Source organism: Stomoxys calcitrans, chromosome 4 (genome assembly GCF_963082655.1).
Source record: "Stomoxys calcitrans chromosome 4, idStoCalc2.1, whole genome shotgun sequence".
Lineage (NCBI taxonomy): Eukaryota > Metazoa > Arthropoda > Insecta > Diptera > Muscidae > Stomoxys > Stomoxys calcitrans.
This window is the reverse complement of record NC_081555.1, coordinates 153,533,855-153,554,693: the sequence shown is the minus strand read 5'-3', so window position 1 is coordinate 153,554,693 and position 20,839 is coordinate 153,533,855. Positions and strand designations below refer to the sequence as shown.

Genomic DNA, 20,839 nt, shown 5'->3' with positions numbered 1-20,839 from the left:
GCCCAACACAACTCACTGTCCCAAATTTCGGCGAAATAGGACAATAAATGCGCTTTTTATGGGCCAAAAACCTTAAATCAAGAGATCGGTCTATATGGCAGCTATAACCAAATACGGACAGATCTAGCCCAAATTGCAGAAAGATGGTGAAGAGCGTAACACAACTTACTTTCCAAAATTTCGGCGAAATCGGACAATAAATAGGCATTATATGAGCCCAAAACCTTAAATCGAGAGATCGGTATATGTGGCAGCTATATCCAAATCTGGACCGATCTGGGCCAAAATGAAGAGGGATGTCTAAGGATCTAACACAACTCACTGTCCCAAATTTCGGCAAAATCGGACAATAAATGCGCCTTTTATGGGCCCAAAACCAAAAAAATCAAGAGATCGGTCTATATGGCAGCTATATCCAAAACTGGAGCGATCTAGGCCAAATTGCAGAAAATTGTCGAACAGCCTTACACAACCCACTGTCCCACATTACGGCGAAATCGGTCAATAAATGCACCTTTTATGGACCCAATACTTAAAATCGAGAAATCAGTCTATAAGGAAGGGTGACGGACCCTCCCCCTTGTGCCAAAAACACCACCCGAAATCAAAAGTGGACCGATTGGCATAATATGGGTATTAAATGAAAGGTATTGGAAAGTAGACTAAGAATATGGTATTAAAATTTTAGTCTATGTACCCATAGGGCCGCCCCAACACAAAAACCCCCCAAACAGACATACATTGGGCATTCATTTCAATATGGGGCTCAAATGAGTAGATTTTGAATCTTAAAATTTTCATAGATTGTGTACGTTTGTCTGGAAGGAAACATTGGCTGTATAATTTTTAGATATCGGGTGGAGGCGGACCCTCCCCCTTACTTCAAAAACGCCACCCATATCCGAAAGTGGTACGATGAGCACAATAAGGGTATCAAATGAAAGGTATTGGAGACCAAAAAAACGAATATGGTTTTAAAATTTGGGTCCAAGTACCCAGCGGGTCCCCCAACCTCAAAACTCCTCTAAACAGGCAGTATAGATTACGAAATATGGCATAAAACATTAGGTCCAAGTAAGGGGATGTCTCCCACCCCCAAATACCCCAAATGGGTATGATAGGCTAGACCAAGGCTATATGTGACTCAAATGAAAGGTATTAGCGATTAGATTACGAATATGACTTTAAAATTTGCCTTCATGTCTAGGTGGCGCATTTCCTTCTAACGATAATGGGTGACCCATTATGACAATATGGGACTCAAATAAAAGGTATTTGAGAGTAGAAAACAATTTGATCCAATTTTAGAGCCAAGTGTTTTTTTGGGGTACGCCCTAAAGCACCCCCTAAACTGAACTTCATTTTCGTTGGGAATAAAGAACGAATTTGATATCTAATTTCAGTGCAAAGTGTCGGTGGCCGCCCCAGCCATAAAACACCCTCCAAATGTGGGGCTCAAATTAAAGGGATTTGGAAGTACAGCACGAATTTGATATCCATATTTGAGTCGAAATTTCTGAGGTACCATCCCTCCCCTAATGAGAACATTACCCTAAGAAAGAACATTATCGCCAGAAACCGAGAAGAGGCACATTTCACAGTGCTTTCCAATTCAAGTTTAAACTCAATGATAACGGACCTTTCTTTATAGCCGAGTTCGAACGGCGTCCCGCAGTGCGACACCTCTTTGCGGAGATTTTTTTAAATTACCATACATGGCATCGTACCTCGCAAATGTCCCAAACATTAAAAGGGTATAAACACAGCTTTGTCCGATGTTCTCGCTAGGATTCAAACGCTTTCAGCGTCATAGGCTACAATGGCACGAATCCGCATTCAGGGCGAAGTGTACCCACCCTAAAAAGATATTAGAGAGTTATATAAGGCGCAGCGGAGCGGGCCCGGTCCGGCTGGTCTTATATTATTTTGAATGAAAAAATACTAATTTCTAACCCTCTTTGGTTTTGTTTCAGCTCTTCGCAGCCTCAACATATTGGAAAATATCCCTTCACACCAATGGCCATCTAAGGTATGTCATTTTTGATTTCCATATACATTTCTATCTATGTGTGAGTGTTTATTTATATGAAAATATATATGAACCAACATTTTTATACCCATCCATCTTGCCCAGGTCATTGTAACAGATCTAATATAATACACAGAGAAATGTAGACCAATAGTTGTAAAGTTAACAAGTGGCTCTTCTCGAAGATTCCCTTTAAATTTACACTTTCTGTGTTGGTATTGTTTTTGTTTCTCTGCTCTGTTTTTGCTTCTTTTAAATTAAATTCATAGTCAACTATGCTATTAACAAAAAAATAACAAGAACACCAAGATTCACTTCATAGACGGCGGATGGATGGATGGGTGTATAGATAGATGGTTGGATGGATGGGTGTATAGATGGATGAATGTCTATGGTATGGTTTGTTTGTTGTTTCTTTGGCAATACAAGCAATAACAACAACATCATCATTTGAGTGTATCTTCTAATATTAATCCGTCAAGATGTTTGCTTGTGTCACGGACTTGACGGATTCGCGCCATTCAATGGATAGATGGACAGACGGGCAAGGATTGACTCACTGCAATGTCGTGATGTCGCTATCGCTTTTGCTGTTGCCGTTGCCGTTGCAGCAGACACTGCACCAGCTGCCATTTGATGGTGGGAATTTACGCAAGCGTAATTTATTTGAGAGCTCTATAGCACCAGCATGTGATGTTTTGTTTTTTCTTCTATCTTTCCCTAGCACCATGCATCCATACTTGTAACATTGACGGATTTCGTTCGTTCGGTGTTTGCCAAAGGTTGCTTAGTGATGCTATTGGGTATTTCTGATGTTTAAATGTTAATGCTTATTTAAGCTATCTATTGATGATTTAAGTACACTGTAAAAAATTTTAAGAGAGGATACAGAACTAACAATTGCAAATTAACAGAAAAGTATTGGAAAATTGGAATTTTGTAGAGAATTGAAGATTAGAACAAATAACGAAAATTAAAAAAAAAAATTAAATTTCTTTAAAAAAAAATTTTTTGATGAAATCTCGCATATATGTTAAGATCAGTAACAAAACAATGTATGCCAAATTTTGTGCAGATCGGTTGAAAATTGTCGCTACATACGGCCATTTAAGTGCAAATCGGGCGATACATATATATGGGAGCTATATCTTAATCTGAACCGATTTTGATGGAATCTTGCAAATATATTAAAATCAGTCACAAAACCACTCGTGCTTAATTTTGTGCAGATCGGTTGAAAATTGTTGCGACTACGGCCATTTAAGTGCAAATCGGGCGATACATATATACGGGAGCTATATCTAAATCTGAACCGATTTTGATGAAATCTAGCATATATGTTAAGATCAGTAACAAAACAATCTATGCCAAATTTTGTGCAGATCGGTTGCTACTATGGGCATTTAAGTGCAAATCGGACGATACATATATATGGGAGCTATATCTAAATCTGAACCGATTTCGATGAAATCTCGCACATGTGTTAAGGCCAGCCACAAAACAATCTATGCTAAATTTTGTGCAGATCAGTTGAAAATTGTAGTACATACGGCCATTTAAGTGCAAATCGGGCGATACATACATACGGGAGCTATATCTAAATCTGAACCGATTTTAATGAAATCTCGCGTATATGTTAAGATCAGTAACAAAACAATCTATGCCAAATTTTGTGCAGATCGGTTGAAAATTTTAGCTACAGCGGTCATTTAAGTGCAAATCGGGTGATACATATATATGGCAGCTATATTCAAATCTGAACAGATTTTGATGGAATCTTGCACATATGTTAAGATCAGTAACAAAACAATGTATGCCAAATTTTGTGCAGATCGGTTGAAAATTGTCGCTACATACGGCCATTTAAGTGCAAATCGGGCGATACATATATATGGGAGCTATATCTTAATCTGAACCGATTTTGATGGAATCATGCAAATATATTAAAATCAGTCACAGTCAAACCACTCGTGCTTAATTTTGTGCAGATCGGTTGAAAATTGTTGCGACTACGGCCATTTAAGTGCAAATCGGGCGATACATATATACGGGAGCTATATCTAAATCTGAATCGATTTTGATTAAATCTAGCATATATGTTAAGATCAGTAACAAAACAGTTCATGGCAAATTTTGTGCAGATCTGTTGAAAATTTTAGCTACAGCGGTCATTTAAGTGCAAATCGGGTGATACATATACAAAGGAGTTATATCTAAATCTGAACCGATTTTGATGAAATCTCGCATATATATTAAGATCAGGAAAAAAACAATCTATGCCAAATTTTGTGCAGATCGGTGGAAAATTGTAGTAACTATGGCCATTTAAGTGCAAATCGGGCGATACATATATACGGGAGCTATATCTAAATCTGAACCGATTTTGATGAAATCTAGCATATATGTTAAGATCAGTAACAAAACAATCTATGCCAAATTCTGTGCAGATCGGTTGAAAATTGTGGTACATACGGCCATTTTAGTGCAAATCGGGCGATACATATATATGGGAGCTATATCTAAATCTGAACCGATTTTTACCAAAATCAATAGCGTCCGTCCTTTGGTCAAAAAAGTGATATGTGCAACATTTCGTGATAATTGGACAACAAATAAGTTGTCCAATCTTCCTACACCCCCACCACAGTGGTGGGGTAGGGTATATAAACTAGCAAAACCCGACCCATTCCGGTGCGCCTTCTTTTACAAATACAACTTCCTTATCAATTACACTTCTTTGCATTCTCTAAGTTACCTTTTTATGTTCCGGTCAACTCTTTATGGAACGACCATAAGTCATTTTTTCAAAATTCTTCATTTTATAGAAATCGAATCGGGCCCGCTCCGCAGCGCCCTCTTTAACGCTCCTATACATTTTATTGCTAAGGTCGAAAGTCCTGTTTTGGTAGAGTTTTAAGATGGGAACATTTCGCCCCGAATGTGGATATCGAATTCGTATCATTAAAACGCAGAAGTCTATTCTACTCCCTTAAACTTTTCTTTGGACTCCTTAATTGTAGTGGGTAAACATTTCCGGTTTGGAGTTATTTTGGGAGTGAGGTGTCCACCCAGACACTTGGCCCCTAAAGTAAATATAGGGCTCGTGCTATACTCTCAAATACTTTTTATATGAGCCCCATATTACCAAAGTTTATTTTATTTAAGCCCTAAATTGTCGTGATGGGTCTATATGTCCATTTGTGGGGGGTTCCTTTTGGAGTAGGGATGGTACCTCAGACATTTCGCATATGTCAAATTTGTGCTTTACTCTCAAATACCTTTCATTTAAGTCCAAAATTGCCATGGTCGATAAATATGTACGGATGCGAGGGCGTTTTGGGCCTGGGGCTGGCACTACGCAACTTAGTTCTAAAGTAAAGTTATTTCTTTACTCGCAAAAACCTTTCATTTGAGACCCATATTGATATGTTCGGGAAATAAGTTCTGTTGGGGTGCTTCAGGGTTTATTCACAAACACTTGGCCCTAAAACCTTTTCTACTCTCAAATAGCTTTCATTTGAGTCCCCATATTGTCATGATGGGTCAAATAACCTATTTGAGGTATTTTAGGGAGTATAAGCCTAGGTACCTAGGCTAGGTACCTTACAACAAATTTTAATGTCATTTTTCTAATCAACTCCCAAATTGCTTTCATTTGAGTCCCATATAGACATGGTGGGCTAAAAATGCCCATTTGGGGTGGAAAAACCACCCATTGCATGGGCTTAATTTTTTTGCCATTTTCGTAATCAACTCCCGAATGCCTTTGTTTGCATTGACTTGATTGACATGAACGTCCAATAAGTCTGTTTGGGGAAGTTTTGGTGTTAGAGCGGCCCGATGAGTACTTGACTCAAATTTTAGGACCATATTCGTATTCTACTCTCCAATACCTTTCATTTGATACCCATATTGTTCCGATCGGTCCAGTTTTGATTTTGGGTGGTGTTTTTGAGATAAGGGGGAGGATGCGCTCCCCTTCCGATATCGAAAAATTATATAGCCTATGTTTCTTTACAGACCAACCTACACAATCTGTGAAAATGCTGAGAATATCGGTTCTGACGTTTTCGAGCGAATACGGAACAAACAAACAAACCGAGTCCCATATAGTCGTGATTGGCTAAAATGCCCATTTTGAGGGTTTTGAGGGATGGGATGACACCCTATACTTCGACCTAATTTTGTACGCCAGATTCGTAATCCATTCCCGAATACCTTTCATTTGATCCCCATATTGAAATGACGTTTTCAAGTCAATACAAACCGAGTCCCATATAGTCGTGATTGGCTAAAATGCCCATTCGGGGGTTTTGGGGGATGGGATGACTCCCTATACTTCGACCTGATTTTGTATGCCATATTCGTTATCTACTCCCAAATACCCTTCATTTGAACCCCATATATAAATGGACGTTCAATTTGGCTGCCTATAGAAGTTTTGGGGTTAGGGCGATTTCCTGGTTATTTGGACGCAATTTTAAATACCACATTCGTATTCTACTCGTCATTACCTTTCATTTGATATCCATATTGTCCTTATCGGCCCACTTTTGATTTTGGGTGGTGTTTTCGGGGTAACGGGGGAGGGTCCGCCCCCATCCTCCATAAACAAATTATAAAGCCAATTCTTTCTTTCTAACCAAATTCGTAATCTACTCCCGAATACTTTCCATTTGAGTATCATATTGTCATGCTCCTCCAAAAAACCTATTTTAGGGGGTTTTAGGTTTGGGACGGCCCCCCAAATACTTGGACCCAATTTTTAATATGAAATTCATACTCTACTCCTGAATACCTTTCATTTGATATCCATATTGTCCTGATAGGTACACTTTTGTTCTTGGGTAAAACTTTTGGGGTAAGGGGGAGGGTCCGCCCCCCTTACGAAATCAAAAAATTATATAGCCTATGTTTCCTTTCAGACCAAACAGACACAATCTGTGAAAATTTCAAGGTAATCTGTTCAGCCGTTTTTCAGCCTATACGAAACAAACACAAATTGATTTCTATACCCTCCAACATAGGATGGGGGTATACTAACACCTCGAAATATTCGTCTAAGACCCCATAAAGTACACATATTCTTGATCGTCGTGACATTTTATATCGATCTAGCCATGTCCGTAGGTCTGCCCGACTGCCTGTCGAAAGTACGCTAACATTCGAAGGAGTAAAGCTAGCTGCTTGAAATTCTGCACAAATACTTCCTATTAGTGTAGGTCGTTTGGAATTGTAAATGGGTCCCATAGGTCCATATTTTAATATTGCCGCCATATAAACCGATCTTGGGTCTTGAGTTCTTGAGCCTCTAGAGGGCCCAATTCCTATCCGTTTGGAATGAAATTTTGCACGACGTGTTTTGTTATGATATCCAACAACTGTGCCAAGTATGGTTCAAATCGATCCATAACCTGATATAGCCACCATATAAACCGATCTTGGGTCTTGATTTCTTGAGCCTCTAGAGGGCGCAATTCTTATCCGATTGGAATGAAATTTTGGACTGATATCCAACAACTGTGTCAAGTATGACTCAACTCGCTCCATATCCTGATATAGCTGCCATATAAACCGATCTTGGATCTTGACTTCTTGAGCCACTAGAGGGCGCAATTCTTATCCGATTTGTATGAAATTTTGCACGACATGTTTCGCTATGACTTCCAACAACTGTGTTAAGTATGACTCAACTCGCTCCATAACCTGATATAGCTGTCATATAAACCGATCTGGGGACTTGAATTCTTGAGCTTCTAGAGGGCGCAATTCTTATCCGATTTGACTGAAACTTTTCACAAAGTATTTTGTTATGACTTCCAACATTTGTGTTAAGTTTGGTTTCAATAGGTCCATATCCTGATATAGCTGACATATAAACCGTTCATGGATCTTGACTTCTTGCGCCACTTGATAACGGAAGGGGGCGGACCCTCCACCGTTACCCCAAAAACACCACCCAAAATCAAAAGTGGGCCGATAAGGACAATATGGGTATCAAAAGAAAAGTATGCGGGAGTAGGTAATGAATCTGGCATACAAATTCAAGTCAAAGTATAGGGGGTCACCCTACCCCCACAAAAACGCCATAAATGGGCACATTAGCCAATCACGGATATATGAGACTCGGTTTGTTTGTTCCGTATAGACTGTAAAACGGCAGAATTGATTTTCTTGAAATTTTCTCATATTGTGTAGGTTGCTCTAGAAGGAAACAAAGGCCATATAATTTTTCGGTATCGGAAGGGGGACGGGCGCTCCCCCTTATGCCAAAAACCCAACCCAAAATCGAAAGTGGACCGATCGGGAAAATATAGGTGTCAAATGAAAGGTATTGGAGAGTAGAATACGAATATGGTATTAAAATTTGGGTCCAAGTACCCAGCGGGGTACGCCCTAAAGCACCCCCTAAACTGAACTTCCTTTCCGTAGGGAATAAAGAACGAATTTAATATCTATTTTCAGTGCAAAGTGCCGGTAGCCACCCCAGCCCCAAAACACCCTCCAAACGGTTCATATTTACCGGCCATGGCAATATGGGGCTCAAATTAAATGGATTTGGAAGTGCAGTATGAATATATTTCACGGAAAATAGGGTCGAAATGATTTTTCTTGCTATTTTTCTGGACAAAATTTGCTATAAATTAAATTTTCATACATTTTTTTGGAATATAAGTTAAAGAAAAGATTTTTCAAAATTTAGTTTTAAGTGATTTTTCGAACATATTCCAGCTCGAGATCATATTCAATGCTTTCTATTCGAAGAATATCATAGCAAAAAACTTATTAAAGTTAGGCAAGAGTGTTCTCTTGTTAAAACACTTTAACTGGCATGGTGGATCGCGATTTCTGATACGCCATGTTTCTTCATCAACACCTTTGTCCAAAATTTTAAAATTCCTTTTTGTTCTCTAATAGTAGATGGGGACAGTAGGAATTTTTTCCCACAATTATCACCACCTTCAATCACCTTCACAATCTTGATACTACAAATCTAATTCACAATTAATGAACAGTATCAGTTGCAACATGAATCCATTTTGACTCCATTCCATTAGTTTTTAATAAATCATTTTACATCAATATGCCCTTGTAATAGTTATCATTATTTCATCTGTGCATTGCATACAGCTCACATGCAGCCAAAGGGGAGAGCAAGCTCAAACCCACTACTACTGCTGTTGCTGCACATGTGTGTGCATTTTTTTTAATTAGATTTTTTCCCTCCATTGCCTTTAGTTCTAATCTCATGTATGATATGAAATTCTCTTTTGCGGTTCTTTACATTTCTATACATTATTGTTCTCAAAGTGTCAGAAGACGTCAGACGAACTGGTCTGGTTTTTGCTGGTGCCACATCGCAGCAACTTCCCCATACACTACTCCCTATCTGAGGGAATTGCCCCCCGCACTTCCCAGCAAAGAATGGTCGAGCGTCGTCGTTCATCGTTCTTTTTAATCAGTTGCAATAAATCTGCACGAATTTTTCATTGTAAATGTTGCATTTGGCGCCAAAGCATGTTTTTCTTTATTTTTCTCTGCCTCCAACGCTGACGCTGCCGCCATGATTGTGTTGTGTTACTCATGGTTAGCGGCGATAGCGCTTAAAAGTTCAAATACAGAAAATTGTATTGTTTACGTTTTTTTTGTTGGTTTGGTTCTTTCGTTTTTGTTTTTATTTCTGCTTGTCTTTAGAGTGGATTTTTTTTTTGTTATTTTTCTTCTCCTTCATCATCCTCTTGTAGTATTTATGAGTTCTAGAGATAAACTTCGGTTTTATGTGATGTTTTCGCTGTCGAAGAGTTGAATTTACGTCGATGGAGGAAGTCGTTTGCAGAACTTGCACTTGAGCAAAATACAGAAAACCATGCGAAGCGATATGTTTAAGGGAAATGTATGGGAAAATGGAAAAATGAAAAAATTTTACGTTACTTCAAATTGACAAAAGTTGATTTTTAAAGGAATGTCTTTAAATAATTCTACAAATATTAAAAAAAATCATCAAATGAAAAAATTTTACGTTACTTCAAATTGACAAAAGTTGATTTTTAAAGGAATGTCTTTAAATAATTCTACAAATATTAAAAAAAAATCATCAAAATTTGTCAATATCTAATACCTACAAAAAATATTTGTTTTGTTTTATTTTTATAGAAATTTCTAAAGAAAATTAAAATTTTTACAAAATTTTGTCAGATTTAAAAAAAAAAATTTTTTTTTTTGATTAATTTTATGGAAATATTTTTTTAGGTGTTAATTTGTACACAAAATTTGGTCTAATACTATTTTTCTAAAAATTTTTGTCGAATTTAACACTTTTGACCAATAGTAGTTGGGGACAGTGGGAATCATGTTCAATGCTGGCAGCCATGTATAAAAGGGGGATTCTCTGTCTCTCTAGAGTTTTCCCTACAAAAATTTTGTCTGACAGTAGGAATCTTTTACAAAACTTGTGGCTGCCTGAAAAAGGTGGACTCTCTATCACAAACATTTTGTCGAACAGTAGGAATCTTTTACAAAACTTGTAGCCGTCTGAGAAAGGAGGATAAAAAAACAAGCTGAACCGGGCTCGCTCCGATGTGCCTTCTTTTACCTGTATGGAACAAAATTATCATAAGACTACATTAATTACTACCCTGGGCAACCAGGGTAAATAGATGGAGATTTGAGATTTGAGTTCAATATTGCCATGGTGGGTAAATATGTCCGATTTAGGGGTGTTTTGGGGGACCAAACACTTGGTCCGACATTTGGATATCAGATACGTTTTCTAATCTTAAATACCTTTCATTTGAGCCCCATATTGATGTGATTGATCAATATATATATTTGGTAGGTTTTGGGGGTGGGGCGCCCCCCTAGGTACCCCATCCGAAATTTGGATATCACATTTTTATCTTAGGTTACTATAAGAGAGCACACAAAATTTCGCTAATATCGCTTCGCCCATCTCCGAGATCTGACATTTCTCAAAATTAGAGTAAGGCTATTGATTTTGAACAAAATCGGTTCAGATTTAGATATAGCTTCCATATATATCTTTCATCCGATATGGACTTTTAAGGCTGTAGAAGCCACAATTTTTGTCCGATCTTTACAAAATTTGACATTGGGTGTTTTATTTGACGTCCTCATATGTGTGCGAAACTTCATAAAAATCGGTTCAGATTTAGATATACCTCCCAAATATATCTTTCATCCGATTTGGATTTTTAGGGCTGTAGCAGCCACAATTTTGGTCCGATCTTTACAAAATTTTACATAAATTGTTTTCTTCAAATACTCAATGCGAGTACAAAATTTCATAAAAATCGGTCCAGATTAAGATATAACTCTCTCATATATATTTTATCCGATATGGAGTTTTAAGGCTGTAGCAGCCACAATATTGGTGTGATCTTTAGAAAATGAGCTGTTTTATTTGACGTCTTCATATGTGTGCGAAACTTCATAAAAATCGGTTCAGATTTAGATATAGCTCCCATATATATCTATCATCCGATATGGTATTTTAAGGTTGTATAAGCCACAATTTTGGTCCGATCTTTGCAAAATTTTACATGAGGTGCTTTATTTGACGTCCTCATATGTGTGCAATAATTCGTCAAAATCGGTCTAGATTTAGATATAGCTCCCATATATAACTTTCATCCGATATGGACTTTTATGGCTGTAGCAGCCACAATTTTGGTCCGATCTTTACAAAATTTTGCATGAAGGGTTTTCTTTTCTACAGTCTTTAAAAATAGAGATATTGAGCTGAAACTTTGCACATATTCTTTTTTTGTCCATAAACAGGTTAAGTTCGAAGATGGGCTACAATATATCGGACTATATCTTTATATAGCTCCCATATAGACCGCTCAGCCGATTTTGGATCTTAGGCCCATAAAAGCCACATTTATTATCCGATTTTGTTGAAATTTGGGACAGTGAGTTGTGTTAAGCCACTCGACATCCTTCTTTAATTTGTCCTAGATCGGTTCAGATTTGGTTATAGCTGCCATATAGACCGATCCTCCAATTAAGGGTCTCAGGCTCATAAAAGCCACATTTATTATCCGATTTTGCTCAAATTTGGGACAGCGAGTTGTGTTAGGCCCTTCGACAGACCTTTTCAATTTGGCCGAGATCGGTTCAGATTTAGATATAGCTGCCATATAGACCGATCCTCCGATTTAGGGTCTTAGGCCCATAAAAGCCACATTTATTTTCCGATTTTGCTGAAATTTGGGACAGTGAGTTGTGCTAGGCCACTCGACATTCTTCTTCAATTTGACCCAGATCGGTCCAGATTTGGATATAGCTGCCATAGAGACCGATTTCTCGATTTAAGGGTTTGGGCTCATAAAAGGCGCATTTATTGCCCGATGTCGCCGAAATTTGGGACAGTGAGTTGTGTTACGCCCTTCGACATTCTTCTTCAATTTGGCCCAGATCGGTCCAGGTTTGGATATAGCTGCCATATAGAACGATCTCCCGATTTAAGGTTTTGGGCCCATAAAAGGCGCATTTATTGTCCGATGTCGACGAAATTTGGGACATTGAGTCAGGTTAAGCTCCTCGACATACTTCTGAAATTTGGCACCGATCGGTTCCGATTTGGATATAGCTGTCATATAGACCAATCTGCCGATAAAGGGTCTGAAGACCATAAAAGCTTTATTTATTACCCGATTTCGCTGAAATTGGCAACAGTGGGTTATTTTAAGCCTCCCGACATCTGACCAAAATATGGAGTAGATCGGTCCACATTTATATATAGTTGCCATATAGACCGCTCTCCCGAAAAAGGGTCTGAAGGCCATAAAAGCTTTATTTATTACCCTATTTCGCTGAAATTTGCAACAGTGGATTACTTTAAGCCTCCCGACATCTGACCTTAATATGGTTCAGATCGGACTATATTTAGATATAGCAGCCATATAGACCGATCTCCCGATTAAGCGTCTGAAGGCCATAAAAGCATTATTTTTTTAATCAGATTTCGCTGAAACTAAGAATATTGCGCAGTTTTAAGCATACCAACATCCGACCCAAAAATGGTACAGATCGGCCTATATTTAGATATAGCTGTCATATAGACCGATCTGCCGATAAAGGGTCTAAAGCCTAGAACTTTAGTTTTAAACCGATTTTGCTAAAATTTGAAACAGTGAGTTATTTTTAGCCTCCTGACACCCGATCGAAATATGGTTCAGATCGGAATATATTTAGAGATAGCTGCCATATAGACCGGGTTATGCCGATAAGGGGACTGAAACCCATAAAAGCTTTATTTTTTAACCGATTTTGCTAAAATTTGAAACTGAGTTATTTTTAGCCTCCTGACACCCAATCGAAATATGGTTCTAATCGAACTATATTAGGATATAGTTGCCATATAGACCGATCTGCCGATAAGGGGACCGAAGTCCATAAAAGCTTTAGTTATTACCCGATTTCGCTTAAATTTGATACAGCGAGTAGGTTAAGACCTCCCAACATCCGACCTTAATATAGTTCAGATCGGTTTATAAGTGGATATATCTGGCAAAAAGGTCAATATTTTGTTCTAACAAAATTGAATAGTGACATATATATTAGACCACTCAATGTCCGTGCCGAATTGGGGTGCTTAAGTTATCCAATTTTCAACGGATTTTGACGAAGTGGGGTTTACATATATATCCGAGGTGGTGGGTATCCAAAGTTCGGCCAGGCCAAACCTAATGCCTTTTTACTATGGGTTGCCCAAAAAGTAATTGCGGATTTTTCATATAGTCGGCGTTGTCAAAGTTTTTCACAGCTTGTGACTCTGTAATTGCAATCTTTCTTCTGTCAGTTATCAGCTGTTACTTTTAGCTTGCTTTAGAAAAAAAATGTAAAAAAAGTATATTTCATTAAAGTTCAATCTAAGTTTTATTAAAAATGCATTTACTTTCTTTTAAAAAATCCGCAATTACTTTTTGGCCAACCCAATAGTTTTTTTGTTTTTCTTAAATTTTTCTCCAAAACCTAATTTTATGGCAATTTGTAGGACTTGAAATAATTTTCCTTCCTCCATAATTGCTTTGTTAGAAAATCCCCTCCAAATGGAATTTTCATTTTCTATGGCCTAATCATGGCCATAGATATGGACCAGAGGTAACCAATAGACAACAGCTTACATTTTCCATTCACTTTAATTATTGTATCGTTTACTTAAGACTCTTTTTTTTCATTTGTTTGCTCTTGACTTGACTCACTATATGGCAAAGGCATGCTAGAAGAGAATACAACAATGTAATCTTCTTAAAAAAAAAAAAAAACATAGCGCCCAACCCTCCCATAGCATAGGGTATTACCAAAAATGAAAAAAAAATATATTCTAAAGAATGAAAAGTAAACCTATTAAGCTGACTTCCTTCACAGTTCTTGGTTACAAAACCGATCCCAGAGGAAAAATTATTACATAAGACCAAACTATGGTAGAAATGGAAAACAAATAGCAATGAAAACGAGAATCCCATGGCCAGCAAGCAGACAGACAAAACAAAGAAAATACATGGAAGTTTAAGCAATTTTCCATGGTCCAACAGAGCTGGAACGAAGAAAGAAAATAAGTTTAAAAATTAGTAATGCTTATTACATTACTCAGACAATAGAAGCAGAATGCAAGACAGGTGGAATGAGGCAGCGAGTAGGCCTAGTAAACTGACAGAAACAATAACTTGTTGCACTTTTTTTTTAATAAGCACCATCATGCGAGGTGAGTCGGTAGATTCATTTTCTCAGAAGGTTTGTAAAACTATGAAATATTGTTTTGAGGCACTATTAATTTGAAAATCATGAAATCAATCTTCAAGTATTTGATTGATCATATGTCTGTCCATCTTAAGTTTCGACCTACTGTCCCTCTGTTAACTTGAAGTTGATACAAATAGGCCATATAGATTCCCCTTTTTGGATAAGTTACTCATAAAGCTGTTTTGGATCTTAAAAACTTTGCAGAAGAATCAGGGTGTAGGGTACTCAAAGTTCGACCTTATTCAAGTTTCATAAGTTTTGCCTTTGTGTTATGAAAAACATCAAAAAAGAAAAAAAACTGTAAACCATGGGGGAAGCTCTGCTCAGAACCTTGGGCAACCCAACCAGCCGGCAATAAAATATTTTCACAGGTGAAAATAAATGTTAAAGAAAATGAAAGAAAGAAAAATATGGTTAGCTTCCTGCCACTCTGCCACCACGTCAAAAACGCTTCCCTTACACTCACTGCATTTCATTGCATTGTCATGCTTTGCTTCAATTCTTCACTTCATTTTCACAATGTTTGTCTGTCTGTCCGTCTGTCTATCGGCATATCTGTCTGTTCATCACTCTGTTCGTTTGCTTGTCAAAATAATCATAAAAAAATTTTTCGAGAATCTCCCTCATGGCAAGGGGGGGAAAATAATAGAAAATGTTATGCGTGAAAAGCGAAAAATATAAAAGGGACAATACCTCTAGCGCACAGAACCAACAAGTGCAACACCACGTTTTCTCTGTTCTGTTAGAGAGAAGAGAAGAAAAAAACAACCAAATCCCATAGAACAATTCTAATGACAGAACTCATTGTCACAAAAGACTGCACGCTGGAAAACAATACAAAAAAAATAATGAATAATGAAGAACAAGCATAAGCAGACAGCAACAATATTTTAAAATATGCACCTTGTATGCTTTTTTTGGAGTATGGTTGAAGAAACACCTGTACGTGGAAGTTCAAAACAGAGGAAGTACAGATAGCCCTTCATTACCATATACAATATGGATGTCGAAAAGCCTAATATAAGTCAATGTGTCAAATTTCAGTTAAATCGGAATATAAATTCGTCTTTTTTGGGGCCAAGACTTTAAATCGAGGTATCGGTCTATATGGCAGCTATATCCAAATCTTGATCGATCTAAATGAAATTGAAGAAGGATGTCGCAGGGCCCAACACAACTCACTGTCCCAAATTGCGGCGACATCGGACAATAAATGCGCATTTTCTGGCCCCAAAACCTAAAACCGAGAGATCGGTCTATATGGCAGCTATATCCAACTCTTGACCGATCTGCCAAATATAACTCACTGTCCCAAATTTCAGCGACATCAGACAATAAATGCGTCTTTTATGGGCAAAAAACATAAAATCGAGAGATCGGTCTATATTGCAGCTATATCCAAATCTGGACCGATCTGAGCCAAATTGACGAAGGATGTCGAGGAGCCTAACATAACTCAATGTCCCAAATTTCAGCTAAATCGGATAATTAGTGTGGCTTTTATGGGCCTAAGACCCTAAATCGGAGGATCGGTCTATATGGCAGCTATATCCAAATCTGAACCGATCTGGGCCAAATTGAAGAAGGATCTCGAAGGGCCTAACACAACTCACTGTCGCAAATTTCAGCAAAATCGGATAATAAATGTGGCCTTTATGGGCCTAAGACCCTAAATCTGAGGTTCAGTCTATATGGCAGCTATATCCAAATCTGGACCGATCTGGGCCAAATTGACGAAGGATGTCGAGGAGCCTAACATAACTCAATGTCCCAAATTTCAGCTAAATCAGATAATTAGTGTGGCTTTTATGGGCCTAAGACCCTAAATCGGAAGATCGGTCCATATGGCAGCTATATCCAAATCTGGACCGATCAGGACAAAATTGACAAAGGATTTCGAGGGGCCTAGCTCAACTCACTGTTCAGTAAAATCGGATAATAAATGTGGCTTTTATGGACCTAAGACCCTAAATCGGAGGATCAGTCTATATGTCAGCTATATCCAAATCTGAACCGTTCTGGGCCAAATTGACGAAGGACGTCGAAGAGCCTAACACAACTCAATGTCCCAAATTTCAGCTAAATCGGATAATTAGTGTGGCTTTTATGGGCCAAAGACCCTAAATCGGCGGATCGGTCTATATGGGGACTATATCAAGGTATAGTCCGATATAGCTCATCTTCGAACTTAACCTGCTTAGGGACAAAAAAAGACCCTGTGCAAAATTTCAGCTCAATATCTCTATTTTTGAAGACTGTAGCGTGATTTCAACAGACAGACGGACGGACATGTCTAGATCGTGTTAGATTTTTACGTTGATCAAGAATTTATATACTTTATAGGGTCGGAAATGGATATTTCGATGTGTTGCAAACGGCATGACAAAATGAATATACCCCCATCCTTCGGTGGTGGGTATAACAAGCTATGAATCGATTCAGACCATATTAGACATGTATGTTGAAGGTCATGAGAGAAGCCGTTGTACAAAACTTGTGCCAAATCGGATGAGAATTGCGCCCTCTAGAGGTTAAAGAAATCAAGATCCCAGATCGGTTTAAATGGCAGCTATATCAGATTATCAACCGATTTAGACCATTATAAGCACAGTTGTTGAAAGTCGTAGCAAAATACGTCGTGCAAAATTTCATTCCAATCAGATGAGAATTGCGCCCTCTAGAGGCTCAAGAAGTCAAGACCCAAGATCGGTTTATATGGCAGCAGCAGGTTATTTACCGATTTGCGCCATACTAAGCACAGTTGTTGGAAGACATAACAAAACACGTCGTGAGAAATTACAGCCAAATCGGAGAATAATTGCGCCCTCTAGAGGCTCAAGAAGTCAAGACCCAGGATCGATTTATATGGCAGCTATAACAGTTTATGAACCGATTTAGACCATTATGGATGTAATACCAAAACACCGCGTGCAAAATTTCAGCCAAATCGGATGAGAATTGCGCCCTCTAGAGGCTCAAGAAGTCAAGACCCAAGATGGGTTTATATGGCAGATATACCAGGTTATTTACCGATTTAGACAATTATGAGCACAGTTGTTTGAAGTAATACTAGAACATCACTTGCAAAATTTCAACCAAATCGGATGAAATTTACGCCATCTAGAGGCTTAAGAAGTCAAGACCCAAGATCGGTTTATATAGCAGCTATACCAGGTTATGTACCGATTTGCGCCATACTTAGCACAGTTATTGGAAGTAATACCAAAACACCGCGTGCAAAATTTCAACCAAATTTATCCGATTTGGTTAAAATTTGGTACAAAGACTTCCGAGTGTTCAGAGTGTGATTCGAACCGTCCCACAAGCCGACATAGCCCTCATATAAACAATTTGTTGTACCCATATACTTCACTTTTCATCCAATTTGGTCCAAGAACTTGTTTTCTGACTTTCAATATCCATAGTGAGTATGATCCGAATCGGACTACAAACTGATATAGCCTCCATATAACCCTATAACCCAGTTTGACTTCTTGAGTACCAAAAGGCCTCAATATTCATGTGATTTGGCACAAAGACTTCTGGTTCGACTTTCAACGCCCGCTTTGGAGATTGGGAGATAGGTTTATATGGGAGCTATATCAAGCTATTGATCGCTTCAGACAATATTTAAGCAACACATTTACATGGTCGGTAAATATGCTCGCTTTAGGGGTGGTTTGGTGATTGGGGTGGTGGTCCCCCAAACACTTAGCCCGGTAAATATATCAGCAACTATTTTCATATATCTATATATTATTTATTTGAACCCCATAGTGTCATTGGGCTCAAAATTGAATATCAAATTAGTTTTCTAATCGCATTTAAACTCTTTATTGCAAAAGTCAGCAAATATGTCCGGGTATTGGGGTATTGGCCCTAAAAACTATAAATATTTAGTTCCACTCTCTTTAAGACCCAAATTGTCTTGGTGAGCGAATACGTCCTTATTGGGGGGGGGGTATTTGGGGGGATGGGCGCCCACTTAGTGAGTTGGACTTGAAAATATATTGGGTTGCCCAAAAAGTAATTGCGGATTTTTTAAAAGAAAGTAAATGCATTTTAAATAAAACTTAGAATGAACTTTAATCAAATATACTTTTTTTACACTTTTTTTCTAAAGCAAGCTAAAAGTAACAACTGATAACTGACAGTAGAAAGAATGCAATTACAGAGTCACAAGCTGTGAAAAAATTTGTCAACGCCGACTATATGAAAAATCCGCAATTACTTTTTGGGAAACCCAATATATCGGATTCGTGTTCCACTCTAAAACCCCTCTTATTTGAGCCTCATATTGCAATAGTCAGCAACTACTCACTATTTGGGTGGAGTTGTGGGAGTGGGGTTGCCCCATAGACACTTTCCCCGAATATCAGATATCAGATTCGTGCTTTACTCCCAAAGCCCTTTGATTGGAGCCCCATATTGCTATGGTTAGAAATTTGTCCCCTTTGGGGGATGTTTTTTGGTGAGAGGCGGCCCCCCAAACACTTGGTCCCATATTTGGATATCAGATTCGTATTCTACATTCAAATACCTTTTTTGTAAGCCCCATATTCCCATGGTCAGTAAATAAGTCCAGTTTGGGGGGTGTTTTCGGGAAGGGGTGCACCCCCAGAAACGTAGCCCCACATTTTTAGATATCAGATTCGTATTCTACTCGCAAATACCTTTCATTTGAGTCCCATATTGCCATGGTCGGTAAATATATCCAATTTAGGAGTGTTTTGGGGGTTGGGGTGGTCCGCCTAGCAATTGGTCCGACAATTGGATATCATATACGTTTTCTTATCTTAAATACCTTTCATTTGAGTTCCATATTGTTGTGATTGGTCTAAATATATGTTTGGTAGGTTTTTGGGTGGGGCAGCCCCCTAGGATGGGACAGCCCCCTAGGGTGGGGCAGCCCCCTAGGGTGGGGCAGCCCCCTAGGGTGGGGCAGCCCCCTAGGGTGGGGCAGCCCCCTAGGGTGGGGCAGCCCCCTAGGGTGGGGCAGCCCCCTAGGGTGGGGCAGCCCCCTAGGGTGGGGCAGCCCCCTAGGGTGGGGCAGCCCCCTAGGGTGGGGCAGCCCCCTAGGGTGGGGCAGCCCCCTAGGGTGGGGCAGCCCCCTAGGGTGGGGCAGCCCCCTAGGGTGGGGCAGCCCCCTAGGGTGGGGCAGCCCCCTAGGGTGGGGCAGCCCCCTAGGGTGGGGCAGCCCCCTAGGGTGGGGCAGCCCCCTAGGGTGGGGCAGCCCCCTAGGGTGGGGCAGCCCCCTAGGGTGGGGCAGCCCCCTAGGGTGGGGCAGCCCCCTAGGGTGGGGCAGCCCCCTAGGGTGGGGCAGCCCCCTAGGGTGGGGCAGCCCCCTAGGGTGGGGCAGCCCCCTAGGGTGGGGCAGCCCCCTAGGGTGGGGCAGCCCCCTAGGGTGGGGCAGCCCCCTAGGGTGGGGCAGCCCCCTAGGGTGGGGCAGCCCCCTAGGGTGGGGCAGCCCCCTAGGGTGGGAAGGCCCCCATCCGAAATTTGGATACCAAATTTTTATTTTTAGGTTACTATATGAGAGCACAAAAAAATTTCGCTTAAATCGCACCACCCATCTCCGAGATCTGGCGTTTCTGAAAATTAGGGTAAGGGGGAGGGTCCGCCCCCCTTCAGATATCAAAAAATTTAGTACCCTATTTTCACCACGGGATCATTATGCACCATCTGTGAAAATTTCAAGAAAACCTACAAACCAACACAAATTGATTTTTATATTGGGTTGCCCAAAAAGTAATTGCGGATTTTTCATATAGTCGGCGTTGACAAATTTTTTCACAGCTTGGGACTCTGTAATTGCATTCTTTCTTCTGTCAGTTATCAGCTGTTACTTTTAGCTTGCTTTAGAAAAAAAGTGTAAAAAAGTATATTTGATTAAAGTTCATTCTAAGCTGTATTAAAAATGCATTTACTTTCTTTTAAAAAATCCGCAATTACTTTTTGGGCAACCCAATATAGAAGAAGAAGATGAAGAACACCATAGTCCCTCCTCATTCCCAGATAGCCACCTGTACCCACTACTATTTC

The 20,839-nt window shown here is 39.3% G+C and overlaps 1 long non-coding RNA gene across 1 annotated transcript in view; it reads right to left on the bottom strand.

Annotated features, from left to right (window-relative positions):
* Positions 1 to 20,839, bottom strand: part of LOC131997145 (uncharacterized) — a 125,560-nt gene that overhangs the window by 55,835 nt on the left and 48,886 nt on the right. The gene's annotated exons all lie outside the window — the stretch shown is intronic.